General features: G+C 37.5%; 1 long non-coding RNA gene across 1 annotated transcript in view; it reads right to left on the bottom strand.

Annotated features, from left to right (window-relative positions):
• Positions 1-1,574: 1,574 nt before the first annotated feature.
• Positions 1,575-15,449, bottom strand: part of LOC127447090 (uncharacterized) — a 30,364-nt gene continuing 16,489 nt past the window's right edge. Inside the window, exon 3 of the long non-coding RNA XR_007898280.1 lies at positions 1,575-2,078. This is a non-coding gene — a long non-coding RNA (uncharacterized LOC127447090). The remainder of the gene's footprint in view (positions 2,079-15,449) is intronic.

The raw sequence follows: 15,449 nt of genomic DNA, 5'->3' as shown, positions 1-15,449 counted from the left end.
GGAAGAGAAAAAACAGCATGATAAAGGTATGTTAAGTAGCTAGGCTATGTTGCAAGCTAATGTTAGCTGGCTAGTTAGTTAACATAGCCTAGGTAGCATATCTTCTTGTTTTAGGAAATTTCACGTTTTATTAAATAACCTTGACATCTTAATATATTATAATAAATCATATTACTTAGCTAGTTTTAGATTAAAGTTTTTGTCTTCTGTGTAAAAATAACTTGTTCCTGGGTATATATTTCTGTAATAAAAATAAGCTTCTGTTCCATAAACTTGGTACTGATAACAGCTTAACATTATTTATATTAGCCTTCCATTTTGGGGTCTTTGCTATTATATTACAATATCATTATGCCTCAATTAGCTAGTTATAGATTAAGAGTTGTTGTTTTAGGTGTACAGATGGCTTGCTGCTGTGTATAATAATTTATGCTGTTAAAATAACATTCTGTTCTGTCAACTATGTACTCTTATGAAACTTCCCTAGGAACAGTGTTGAAATATTTTGGAGGTGGGGCACAACCAACGCCACCTGCCCCAAGTGCCAGTGCTACAGCTGATGATGATACAGCAGGTGAGTTTTCAGCAATCCCAATAAACCATGCCTTTTGTGAGATCTTTTTTGTTTTTGGTAGACAGTTGCATTACCTTCTAATATGACATCTAACATGGCTAGCTTTTATTATTATTATTATTATTATTATTTTTTTTTTCATCTTTCATCAGGTCCATCCTCTGCAGGCGAGGAGCACTTACCAGCATCTGCATCCACTGATCCTACTGTTCCTTCCATGTCTGTTTCAACCTCAGCAGATGTGGCAGGTAAGTTAATAGCACAGCAGCCTTTGTATTTGCTCAGTTTACTGTAGAATATCCTGAGATTAATATTTCTAATTATAATTATTAATGTAATTTCCTTATAGGTCCTTCTACTTCTGTGGTCATTGAGATCGATGTCACATCTACTACCTTAGCAACTTCCAGCCTACACCATGGATCAGCAGCTCCTCCAGTTGACCCAGCTGGGTGGTCATCTATCCTGTCTGACTCAGAAAGGACTGAACTAGTAAGCAGAGGGCCACTGCCTATAAAGGAAAATTTCACATTCCATAAAAAACCTGATGGCTGAAGCTTCCACTTCCACTACACCTACAGACAATTAATTAATGGGAAAAAATCAAGTGGAGCTGGCTCACGTATTCAAAAAGAAATGATGCAGTCTACTGCTTCTGCTGCAAATTGTTATTCAGGAAGTCCACAAAACTGGTAACAGAGGGACAACAGGATTGGGTCAATATAGGTGACTACTGTTACAATTAAAAACCGTAGAAGGGTAAAAACATGCCAGGCAGACATTGGTATGTTGTAAGCAACACAGCTACAACTAATAAAATTGATAATGGGTGTGTTATATTTATAGTGTGCGAATAATCAAGCATTGACAATAGTCAGTCATATTGGCGGCACCGAGGGGCCCCCAAATCAAATTCTGCTTAGGGCCCCATAAAGGCTTGGGCTGACCCTGAGTCTTAGGCTCACCGGAGTAAGGAACTGGAGGATTCAATCATGGCTCGGGTGGCCTGGTAGTAGAATCAACCGCTGCGGAAACAGCAGTGGCACCGTCGGTGGTGGGATTGGAGCTGGGAGAGATCTGAAGATATCGAAGAGCTGAAGTAAGTTCGGCTATCCGCTCCGCCATGGCACGGCTGGTGTTGTTGATCTGGCCCTGCTGTCAACCGAGGAGTGCTCGCTGCTGGTGGAGGGCAGACTGGAGCGTGGAATCCTCCACTGTGTCCATTCTTGGTCAGACTGTTCTTTCAGGAATTTTTAGATGAGGACCCAAATAGCAGAGGTAAAATGATGAGTTTATTGATGTAAACACACAAACAGGTGATTGAGCAAAATGTCCATCAACGAGCAGGCAGGAAATGTAGATGAGAACAGGAGATGATAGATGAAGGACATCTCGGCGGCATACAGCAATGATGGCATGATGTAAGTAAACAAACAGGTAACAGTCCAGTAATAATCCACAGTGGTAAATCCAGGTGGTGAAATAAGCACAGGAATCATTCAGACTAGGGAAACAGAGAGAAAGCGAGACAAGTCAGGCAAGACTAGATATGCCAGCTACACGAACAATCTAACAATGAACACGAAAAACGAGGGGGAATATATGGGCAGGGATAACGAGACACACATGAAGACAATCAGCTGTGAGCGGTGCGAATGAGCATTTCCAAGGAAATGCAAACTGTGTTGCCCGCGTGGCAGAGCGAACACACGAGGGAAACAAAACAACAACACATAGACACACAGCAATGCCATGACAGTAGTTTGTAGGACTTGTAAACATTGACTTTAAACCTTATCTTGTATGAACTGGAAGAAGTACTTCCATGTTTTGTAAGTCCATGTCAAGTACTTGACCCAGTGCAGACTGACCTTGAAGAAAAATGTTTTTGATTATTTGAATTTGATTTACCCTTTAATTAATTAACCAATCATGACCAGATGTTTTTGCATTATTAGGACCTTTTTGACTATTGATGCATGCTTTTTGGAAGGGGTGTATGAGAGATATCACTGCTGTGAAAAGCATTATTAACCCTGCATCATATGCGATAAAACAAAGTGATGGATAGTGAAGCATTGGAGAGGAGGAGGGTCTGATCAGGGATCAGGGGTAGCTAAAGAGAGAGAAAGAAGAGGGAATGTCTTGAAAAGATTGAGGGGCTGATGGCTTGTCCTTTCAGTCATGTTCTTTGTTCTCTTCAGAGGGGCTTATGTTCTCTGGTTCCACTCATAAAAATCAACAGGGAACCGGCCATGTACAAGTGTGACCTGCTTCCTTTCTGTCCATCTGCTTGGACTACTGATTTCACCTAAAAATTTAAATTCTGTCATCATTTACTTACCCTCATCACGTCCAAACCAGTATGACTTTCTTCTGTGAAACACTATAAGAGAAATGTTCAATAATATACTGGCCACTCTTCTCAATATAATGGAAGTAAATGTCACTCAGTCTGTTGAGCTACAAAATGACATTATAAAAAATATCATAAAAGAAGCCCAAATTACATTTTTTTATTTAAGTCATTATTCACTGAAAATCTTGCACTCTGCTTTTGATTTTAATATGTCGTCTTAACATACAACGCGTCGGGTTTCATTTCATTGACATTGTGATGTCAATGCAACATGACCAGTCATCATTGTTGCCAAACCTGTTGCCAAACCTTTCATTGAATAATGACCTACACTTTGGCCTGTTCTTCACACAAAGCTACCATATGTCTTCAGAAAAAATTGAATATAGCGCACAAGTCATATGGACCACTTTTATGATACTTTTATGGTGCATTTTTCTCATTTTGGAGCTTGACAGCCCAAGTCCCCATTCACTTTCATTATATGGAAAATTTTCAGTACATTCTTCAACTTTTCTCCTTTTTTGTTCCACAGAAGAATGTCCTACACGTCTGTATGTTTGTTTTTGATTGATTGTTTGATTGTAGATTGTTTAGCCCCTAGTATTTGCACCTTATAATGTGTTATTATTGCAACATTTATTTAATTTATTCAGTTAATATTATTTGACAAATTTATTCAGAAAACTAAAGCGGATGAATGTGTTGGGGCCGACCCCTAATTAAGGCTGCATTCTTTGGCTCTGGTTGAGTCTCTGCTTCGAGCTTGTGAAACATGTGAACCTGTGGCATTGTGCTTTATCTGATTAAACAGAACCAAAATGCTCACTCTAAGGGATTTCTTTTCAAGCTATTGTTTGTTTTGTTATGCTCGTTGAGCATAGGGTGGACAGCATGCATGAAACTAAGCAGTTATTGCCATATAAACCTTGTTATTATTATGTCAGATAGTATTTATCGTAATTTCTTTCTCCATAAAAGAGCGGTTGTGCTGAGCCCTCGCTCTTGCCCCTGTGAGTCCCTATGTTTGTTTAAACTGAGGTTCTCTATGTTTGGGTTATGGATTGTAATTTTATAATAGTTGTTTGGATTGCCTCAGCTTTAGACACTCAAGTTATAGTAAAGCAGATTTTGGCTTATAGAGTTGTTTACTGTAACAGCTTGACAAGTTTACTTGACCATATTTCTCTCAATTGAGCTACCTTAACAGAGTTAAAACCAAAACAAAAAACATATCAAATCAAACCAAATGTCTTTGAATATGAATAGGCTTCATGAAACAAAGGTTTCCATAATATGATACAGTTTTTGAAGTACTTACAGTGGCAAGAAAAAATATGTGAACCCTTTGGATTTACAGTATCTATAAATTTGTCTTAAAATCTGATTTGATATTTGTCTACAGTTTACAATAATGAACAAACACAATCTGTTTTAACTAATAACACACAAATTATTGTATTGTTCTTGTACATATTGAATACATCATTCAAACATTCACAGTGTTGGTTGGAAAAAGTATGTGAACCCCTAGACTAATGACGTCAACAAAAGCTAATTAGAGTCAGGAGTTGGCAAACCTGGCATCCAATTAATGAAACGAGATTGGAGGTGTGGGTTAGAACTACTTTGACTTATAAAAGCATTCAAACAATTCGAGTTTGCTATTCACAAGAAGCATCTGCTGACGTGGACCATGCCTCACAAAAAAGAGATCTCAGAAGACCCACGATCAAGAATTGTTACTTTGCATAAAGCTGGAAAAAGTGATAAAGTTATCTCGAAGAGCTTACATGTTCATCTGTTAGAAAAAACTGTCTATAAATGGAGATGATTTAATACTGTGGCTTCTCTCACTAGAAGTGGCCATCTAGCAAAGAAGACTCAAAGGGCACACCGCAGAATGCTCAGTGAGGTAAAAAAGAACCCTAGAGGGACAGCTAAAGACTTGAAGCATTGGAACTGGTTAACATCTCTGTTCATAAGTATACTATATGGAAAAAATTAAACAGGCATGGTGTCCATGACAAGACACCATGAGGAAGCCGCTGCTTTCCAACAAAAACATGCATGCCTGAAGTTTGCCAAAGATCACCTTGACACTCCACAACACTACTGGTAAATAATTTTGTGGACTGATGAATCTAAGTTTGAATTGTTTGGGAACACACAGCACTACCTATGGCATAAAAAAAGGCACTGCATACTAACATGAAAACATCATCCCAACGGTAAAGAATGGTGGAGGTAGCCTCATGATTTGGGGCTGCTTTGCTGCTTCGGGACCTGGACCGCTTGCCATCATCGAGGGAAAAATGAATTCCCAAGTTTATCAAGATATCCTACAGATAATGTCAGGGTGGCTGTGTGCCAGATGAAGCTCAGTAGGATTTGGGTGATGCAGCGGGACAATGACCCTAATCATCAAAGAAAATCCACTACAGAATGGTTTCAGAAAAAGAAAATCCACCTTTTGGAGTGGTCCAGTCAGAGCCCAGACCTTAACCCAATAGAGACGCTTGGGAATGACCTCAAGAGAGCCGTTCACATCACACATAATAAAAATATGGCTAAGCTGAAGCAGTTCAGTAAGGAAGAATGGTCCAAAATTCCTTCTGAATGTTGTGCAGGTCTAATCCACAGCTACCGGAAATGCTTGTTTGAAGTTATTGCTGCCACAGAAAGATTGACCAGTTATTAAAGGTTTCACTTACATTTCCCACAGCACTGTAAATGTTAAATGGGATGTGTTCAATAAAGACATGAAAGATTTTAATTGTTTGTTGTGTTGTTAGTATAAGCACATCGTGTTTGTCTATACTTGTGACTTTGATGAAGGTGAGATAACATTTCATGCAGAAAACCAGCTTGTTCCGAAGGGTTCACATACTTTTTTTTGCCACTGTAAGAACGCATAAAACATTTGACTTGAAAGTTATTTATCAGTGAAACGTAACATATATTTGTGTGTATTACTATTCTGAGGGCACTTGTTACTAAATTAATAATTTTTCCCCACTAAAAATACTATTATCAGTATAACAATTTGAGTGAAGGTTGTACTGAAAAATGTATGACAACATGTGTTTAAGCTGGCATTTACTGGTCATGTTTTTGTGCTTTAACAAGGAAATTTAATCTACTGTACAAAAGTTTACATGGTCAATATCACAAATGTGATTATTGGGTTGGTAAACTAGAAATAGTTCAGAATCTTACAATCTTACGTTTCAATGTTTGACATTTTCCAAAAATCCTAAAACATTTTTTTATTTCCAGATGTAAATAAGGTTGTACAATTCCACATTTCTAGACTTTTGGGTCTCACTGTATATACTGCAGAAAATAACTTGTTCATGCGCACATTGTTTCACATCAGATATCTGCTTATGGTACTGAGACAAGTTCCTACAAAGCGTGTTTTCCAAAATATCGCTCCCTCTATCCTTCCTCTCAAACTTTCCACAGTCTCTTTACTCTCCATACTTGTAATAGTGCCACATTCCTTCTAGACTTGCAATGGACAGAAAGTGTCCTTCCTCTCAAACTTTTCACAGTCTCTCTATACTTGTAATAGTACCACGTTCCTTCTAGGCTTGTAATGGACAAGTTGGCTTATTTAACCGCCCTTAAATAATTTTAAGAAAAGCTTTTCATTTCACACCTTATTCTCTCTCTGCAGCTCATAGGGGGTTGGTGTACTTCAGTAACCCAAGGTTTATTCAACATTACCAAAGAGGCCAAACCATAATGTGCCCTTTTATGAATGGCTGCTTCATGGTGTTCGATAAGCACTAGAGAATGGTTTGATGTTTGGTAATATCATGAATAGGCCTAAATTAAATATAGTGTTTCCGCTACACAGCTGAAAACAAGGGATTTAGCCACAAAGACCTAGACAGAAAAGAAAAACGAATTTAAAAAAGAATGATAGGCATCAACAAAGTGTCCAGACCATCAATTTAGAGCTAAGCCTAAAGTCTGAAAATGCCCATTTACCTTATACGATTAAACCTGAGAGGATCCAGATGTCAGTGTTTGTGGCATTTCATCTCTTTGAACAAACAGTTTACTTTTGTGCTTTATGCTTCTCTGTCTATTCAGCTCATATGAGACAATAGTGGTTTTGTTTGACAAAACCAGTGCTTTCATATTGAGGAGAGGGTGAGAGGATAAGGCTCTATTTATTGAACAAAAAACAGCTGTTCAAATTGAATGTAGAGCAACAAAAATACAGAGCAACTAAAATAATGTTCAGCAGTGCGTGTGATAAAAAAAAGAAACCTGTGTTCTGCTTGATTGCATTTTTTGCCATTAAGAAATTATGCTTATACCATGGAGTTGTTGAAATTCATGGTTCTGATTGGTTGACACAGTCCGATTAATTGTAATTTAATTTTTCTATAATTACATGGCCATGAAGTAGTTTGTTCATATTATGTTTATTTTTTGTTTGTTTGTTTATCTTTGTTTGTTTAACAAACATAAACAAACAAACTTCTTTTAACCACGTTTGCACATTACAGTTGCAAATCACTTTGCCGAATTCTTTCCGAAAGCACTTAGTCCTGCCCAGAGGAAAAAATTATATACAGTGTGTATATATATATATATATATATATATATATATACAGTGCATCTGGAAAGTATTCACAGCGCTTCACTTTTTCCACATTTTGTTATGTTACAGCCTTATTTCAAAATGGATTAAATTCATTATTTTCCTCAAAATTCTACAAACAATACCCCATAATGACAACGTGAAAGAAGTTTGTTTGAAATCTTTGCAAATTTATTAAAAATAAAAAACGAAAAAATCACATGTACATAAGTATTCACAGCCTTTGCCATGACACTCAAAATTGAGCTCAGGTGCATCCTGTTTCCACTGATCATCCTTGAGATGTTTCTACAACTTGATTGGAGTCCACCTGTGGTAAATTCAGTTGATTGGACATGATTTGGAAAGGCACACACCTGTCTATATAAGATCCCACAGTTAACAGTGCATATCAGAGCACAAACCAAGCCATGAAGTCCAATGAATTGTCTGTAGACCTCCGAGACAGGATTGTATCGAGGCACAGATCTGGGGAAGGGTACTGAAACATTTCTGCAGCATTGAAGGTCCCAATGAGCACAGTGGCCTCCATCATCCGTAAATGGAAGAAGTTTGGAACCACCAGGACTCTTCCTAGAGCTGGCCGCCCGGCCAAACTGAGCGATCGGGGGAGAAGGGCCTTAGTCAGGGAGGTGACCAAGAACCCGATGGTCACTCTGACAGAGCTCCAGCATTTCTCTGTGGAGAGAGGAGAAACTTCCAGAAGAACAACCATCTCTGCAGCACTCCACCAATCAGGCCTGTATGGTAGAGTGGCCAGACGGAAGCCACAGTAAAAGGCACATGACAGCCCACCTGGAGTTTGCCAAAAGGCACCTGAAGGACTCTCAGACCATGAGAAACAAAGATTGAACTCTTTGGCCTGAATGGCAAGCATCATGTCTGGAGGAAACCAGGCACCGCTCATCACCTGGCCAATACCATCCCTACAGTGAAGCATGGTGGTGGCAGCATCATGCTGTGGGGATGTTTTTCAGCGGCAGGAACTGGGAGACTAGTCAGGATCGAGGGAAAGATGAATGCAGCAACGTACAGAGACATCCTTGATGAAAACCTGCTCCAGAGCGCTCTGGACCTCAGACTGGGGCAAAGGTTCATCTTCCAATAGGACAACAACCCTAAGCACACAGCCAAGATAACAAAGGAGTGGCTACGGGACAACTCTGTGAATGTCCTTGAGTGGCCCAGCCAGAGCCCAGACTTGAACCCGATTGAACATCTCTGGAGAGATCTGAAAATGGCTGTGCACCGACGCTCCCCATCCAACCTGATGGAGCTTGAGAGGTCCTGCAAAGAAGAATGGGAGAAACTGCCCAAAAATAGGTGTGCCAAGCTTGTAGCATCATACTCCAAAAGACTTGAGGCTGTAATTGGTGCCAAAGGTGCTTCAACAAAGTATTGAGCAAAGGCTGTGAATACTTATGTACATGTGATTTTTTTCATTATTTATTTTTAATAAATTTGCAAAGATTTCAAACAAACTTCTTTCACGTTGTCATTATGGGGTATTGTTTGTAGAATTTTGAGGAAAATAATGAATTTAATCCATTTTGGAATAAGGCTGTAACATAACAAAATGTGGAAAAAGTGAAGCGCTGTGAATACTTTCCGGATGCACTGTATATATATATATATATTTATAATGTATATATGCTGTATATATAACACAGTATATATATACAAATATAGATATAGTGTTGGATAAATTACTCAAAATAAGTAATCCATTACAAATTACTAATTATTTCTCTAAAATATGTAATCAGATTACTTTAACTATTACTTTATCTAAAATGTAATCACATTACTTATTATTTTACTAAGTTACTTTCTAAAATACTTTTCCTGAAAAAGTTTTTGGTTTTGCACTCAAATTAAAATTTTCTATATTTCCTCCCAATTCATTGTTGCACACCATTCAGCTGTCACAGAAACGCTAACAGACACACATATGAATTCATATTTTAAATGTATTATACATATTCCTTTTGCACAAGTAATGTACTTAAAAGTAATTACTTTAATTGAAAGTTAGTAACTGTAGTATGATTAAAATATTTTAAAATGTGTTGCATTACACTACTTTTTTGACTAAAAAGTAGTTAGATTACATTATCTAATTACCTTGAAAACAGATACACACATGTGTGTGTGTGTGTGTGTGTGTGTGTGTGTGTATATATATATATATATATATATATATATATAGAGAGAGAGAGAGAGAGAGAGAGAGAGAGAGAGAGAGATATCTTGCTCAGAGTTTGCGTTTTCATATCTCACGAGACAGTTGATTTATCAGTAATGTTTTATAGCTGAAGTGTGTCATTTCTGCACCACTAGTGCCACCGAATGGAATTGCAAAAATAAACGTTGTTTTCAAACAGCCTTTCAAATACGCACCCCCTCCACTGCTATTGATCAAACAAACATGAAGTCCCACCCCCAACTCAGGACATTGGTTTAGTTAATGAAATTGTGTAGGGCTAGATGGGCCCTTCAAAACTAACAGAGGAATTTTGATATTGCCACAAAAACACAGCATTTTCCATTTTCAAGAAAATTAACCTACAAATTGCTTACTTATTTTTGTGCATTTTAAGCTGGGATAGGAAAAAGCATTTTAACATCAAAAAAGTTACAGCTTCAACTTCAGCTTCAAGTATTAAGATTGACTTAGATTTTTCTGTTGTTGACATATAGTAACTGTAAGACAACTATAAATTTAAAGTGGATTGCATAGCTCAGATTATTATATCTGAATTTTGATTGCAGTCTTTGGTATTTTGGCAGATCTGAGCATAGTCTATGACATTGTTGAAATAGTTCAGAGGAGACACTGAGGAGAAAGAGGAGACTTAAGCAAATATGTTCATGTGCCCTCTATTAAATAATTCCTAGGAGATACAATAGAGATTTAAGGAGATCTCATTTGTAATTTTTGTTTCTGATCATAGGCTCAAGGATGTCTACTCTACATTACTCTGTTACAATGAATCAAGACAGGCAGACTTTCTTTTCAAAGACACAGTTGCCGGAACATTAATCTGCCTGAAAATAAATGTTTCTTCTTCCCATTATGCCATACATAAAAAGTTTATACTCGCATCAAGAGCACATCATTGGGGCTGGGCCAAGAACAGAGTATTCTTCCTGCTCTCCTCTGAAGATAAACTCCATTTGAAGTCAAAATGCTCAACTATAGAGCTTTACAATAAGGAGACACCAACTACCGTTCATAAACAGTGAGAAGATCAGTGACAGTGGGCAGGTTCTGGAGTTCAAAGCTGGGTCACAGCATTTCTGTCCATACAGGAGAGATGAAACAGGTGTTGGCTACCTCAGAAAGGTGTCTGTATGTGGGCCATGAGGGCTATTTTTTGCATCTATTCAGCGAGTCTCTCTTTATCACACCTGGGTTTGTCAGCACTACCAGAATCCAGCTTTAGATTACAGCATAAGGGAAAGATCAAGGGGAGAATTTATGGTCAAAGTTGGCATTGTCAAGACAGCTTCCTTAGAAGTATCTTCAATGCAATACTTTTCCTCACATTAAAGGAATAGTTCACCAAAAATTTAAAATGCTGTCATAATTTACTCACCCTCATTTTGTTCCGAACCAGTTTTACTTTCTTTATGTGGAACACAAAGGGGAAAAAAAATATCCCTGTCTGTCTTGTCAATACAATGGCTGTTGATAATGACTCACAAAAAAGCAACCAAAAGTATTATAAAAGTAGTCCATGCGGCTTGTGCGTCATATGTCAAGTCGTCTGAAGCCATACGATAGGTTTTGGTGAGAAAGAACCCTAAATGTATTTGATATCCATTGCATGTTCATGAGCGCTGAGAAAAGCTCATTCATAGCAGAGTGTCTCATTTTTGAGTGAACTATTCCTTTACAAAACTTGGGGGAAGAAATGTCATCCAAAAAGAAGTGGGATGTTTGAGCATCCACAACCTAAAACACAGCATCATTTCCTCTTCAATCAACCATGAAACATTTCCTCACTGTCTTAGCTATGAAAGACCAGAAAAATTTAAGACTTCTAGGAGTGTTTTACAATGGCTCTCCGTGCTGTATGTCTCTTTCAGCCTAACCTCACCTTTATTCCATATATCTCTCATTTAGAGGCTGAAAATCTTAGCAAACACAACACAGAGCTGTAGCTTTTGATTACTGAACACTTTATTGACAGGCTCCTTCACATGTGGTTTGGCCATTGTATCACATGTGGTTAACCATGATACAGTAGGTCTTACATAAAGCAGAATGTGAGGCTCCAGCAGCAGACGGTGGCCTATTTTAATCCTATTTATGACATTGTCATACTCTAATAAAAGGGCGTCATTTTTGAGCCTGTCATTATTATATTTTCAGCTCCTTACTTTGGAATAAAAGGCCTTGAAACTAAACAGATCATCATGGGGAGCTTTCAGGTCCTATTAAGAAGTGTGTCTTGATAAAACCATGGCTAAAGAACTCTTTGTCGACAAAGACAGCTTAGTTGTGTATTTTCCCATTTTGATGGAGTTCATCAGTTGGGGATAGTTAATCTCAGTAGGGACCAAAACTAGACCACATTTTTTCATTTAAATCTGGAAATAAATGATGTTTTAGGATTTTGAAATATTAAAACAAAGATCTGCTCTGTTTATAGTAAGCACGTTACATTGACCATGTTAACTCTATTGTAAAGGTTCCTTGCTTCCACTGAAGCACACAAGATGCTCTTTGGAATATTTTCATGCTGGGATAACATGGATCATCTTGTTTTGCACAAATTTGGAGTCTGTGCCATCTTAAGTACATGCAGCAATTAAGACAAAAAGGGGACATAACAAAAACTCAAAAATTCTGAAATTCTTATACATTTTTCAATTCAACCATTCACTCAAATTGATGATTGAAATGCTCAGTGGCGGTTCTGGCTTACTTGGTGCCCTAAACGAGATCGGACGTGGCGCCCCCCTTAATATCAACAACAACAACATGAGAAACAGATCAATATTTAAGTCCTTTTTATACTCTAAATCTCCACTTTCACATCAGAAAGTCACATTTGATGCCTGTTTAGTTTCACTTTCACGTCTGAAAATGTAAGTGGAGATTTAGAGTAAAAAGGGACTTAACTATTGATCTGTTTTGCACCCACATTTATCATGTCGCTTCTGAAGATTTAACCACTGGAGTCTTATGGATTACTTTTATGCTGCCTTTATGTGCTTTTTGGAGCTTCAATGTTCTGGCCAACATTTACTTGCATTTTATGGACCCAGAGAGCTGAAATATTCTTCTAAAAATATTCATTTGTATTCTGCAAAAGAGAGAAAGCCATGCTGCTGGAATGGCATGTGGGTGAGTAAATGAGAGAATTTTCATTTTTGTGTAAACTTTCTCTTTAAATAAAAATAACTAGACAATGAATACAGAAATGAAGTAACTATTTATATACAGTTTGGGGCACCTTTTCCCAATTGCGATCTTGCGAGCTCTGTGGGGGGCAGCCGATCAGGTACCCTGTCCTGCTGCCCCAGAGAGCGTTGCCGCACTAAACGGTTGCCTATATCGCCTATGCCAAGATCAGCTACTGGAAGTGCTGATTACATCTTTTTTTTTTTTTTTTTTTTTTAAAGAATGCAAAATTGACGAATTTTCACTAGTGGATTCAGAATTTTGAACCCCACATATGTAAAGAATGACCCATTGTCAAATAGATGTACAGTATATTAGTTGAAAAACCATTATAAAAATTTCCAAACTTCATCTGTCTTACTAAATCATAATTTCTGTGAAGTGAAATCTTACAATATTACTTTGTAGGAGTTCGAAATACAGTCCAAATCTAATGATTTGGTCATTTTCTTCAACATTTTTTGCCTTTGTCATTTTAGAGCTGTGTTTCCCCCACGATCGGCGTGATTTTGCCAAGTAGGACATGTTCCTCCAAGTCATTCAAACATAATAGTGGATTTTTTTTATTTTGGTCTTGGAGCAAATGGGTAAGTGAAAATAATATTTGCTGTGATCTCCCATTCACTCCCATTCACCGCTGTCAAAGTTTACCCTGCAAACGTTTACTTCCACGTTCCAAAACCCGGAGTGTGAAAACATCTATTCATTTCAACAATTCCCTCCATTTGGCGACTACTCAACAAGAGGTGTTGGTAAGTTATTCGGTGCTTCATATTCAGTGCATCTCTTCATTTCTTTTTGCAAACAAAAATGTATTATTAAATGAATTTGTTAAGTGGAAAATTCATGAAATTAAACTCTTATATGGCTTTGTGTAACACATCAATGAACTTGCTAGTAGCCAATTACATAAAACAGATATGTGCTAATTAGCTAACTGGCTAAGTTTAGTTAGCTTTGTAAATCCTTACTATCTTATTAGATTCATATAGTTTTACACAAATACACATTTACTCATACATATTTTTTTATTTCTAAAATGTACAAGTTATGTTCAATAATCAGATAATCAGAATGTCCATCCTTGATTATGTGGTTTGGATCAGGATATATTTTTAAAAGTAAATAATTTTTAAACTTTGGTTCTAAATAGGCCTACATTTAAAAAAAATAATAATAATCAAAGATACTGTAGTACCCTCCACTGTTTTTGTAAACATGAATCATTAATAGATGTTATAGTTAAGGATGTTAAGTATAATTTCATTGATATTGATTCAGGATATATTTTTATATTGTCACCATGTTGATCCTGGACCATCATAATCATTTCAATCCGGTGATTTTTTTGCTGTTGTTGACCCAGGACCATCATTGTCACCATGTTGATCCTGGACCATCATTGTCACATGTTGATCCTTGATCATAATAATAATTTCAGTCCTGGGTAGATTTACTGATGTTGATCCTGGACCATCATTGCCACCATGTTGATCCTGGACCATCATAATCATTTCAATCCTGGGTAGATTTGCTGTTGTTGACTCAGGACCATTATTGTCACCATGTTGATCAGTAATTTTATTCCTGGATAGATTTGTTGTTGTTGACCCAGGACCATAATTGTCACATGTTAATCCTGGACCATCATAATCATTTCAGTCCTGGGTAGCTTTGATAATGCTGAGCCAGGACCATCATTGTCACCATGTTGATCCTTGACTATAATAGTCACATGTTGATCCTGGACCATCATAATCATTTCTGACCTGGGTAGATTTGCTGTTGTTAACCCAGGACCATCATTGCCACCATGTTGATACTGCACCATCATAATCATTTAAATTCTGGGTAAATTTATTGATGTTTACCCAGGGCCATCATTGCCACCATGATGATCCTGGACCAGCATTATCACCATGTTGATCCTGGGCTATTTTAGTAATTTTAATCCTGTGTAGATTTGTTGATGTTGATACAGGATCATTATTGTTATCAGGTTGATCCTGGACCATCATAATTATTTCAGTCCTGGGTAGATTCACTGATATAGACTCAGGACAATCATTGTCGCCAAGTTGATCCTTGATCATCATTGTCACAATGTTGATCCTGTACCATCATAATAATTTCAAACCTGGGTATGTTTGCTAATATTGACCCATGACCATCATTGTCACCATGTTGATCCTGGACCATCACAATCATTTCAGTCCTGGGTAGATTTGCTGATATTGATCCAGGACAATCATTGTCACCATGTTGTTCCTGGACCATCATTATCACCATGTTGATCCTGGACTATTTTTGTATCATTTCAATCCTGTGTAGATTTGCTGATGTTGATCCAGGACCATCATTGTTACCATGTTGATCATGGACCATCATTATCACCATGTTGGTCCAGGACCATCATAATCACCATAACTGCATCAGTGAATGGCCTAAAATCTGCATTAAAGTTGTGTAGAGTAATCCTACC

The sequence above is a fragment of the Myxocyprinus asiaticus genome, chromosome 10, assembly GCF_019703515.2.
Source record: "Myxocyprinus asiaticus isolate MX2 ecotype Aquarium Trade chromosome 10, UBuf_Myxa_2, whole genome shotgun sequence".
Lineage (NCBI taxonomy): Eukaryota > Metazoa > Chordata > Actinopteri > Cypriniformes > Catostomidae > Myxocyprinus > Myxocyprinus asiaticus.
The sequence above is the reverse complement of the archived record's forward strand: the minus strand, read 5'-3'. Positions and strand labels throughout refer to the sequence as shown.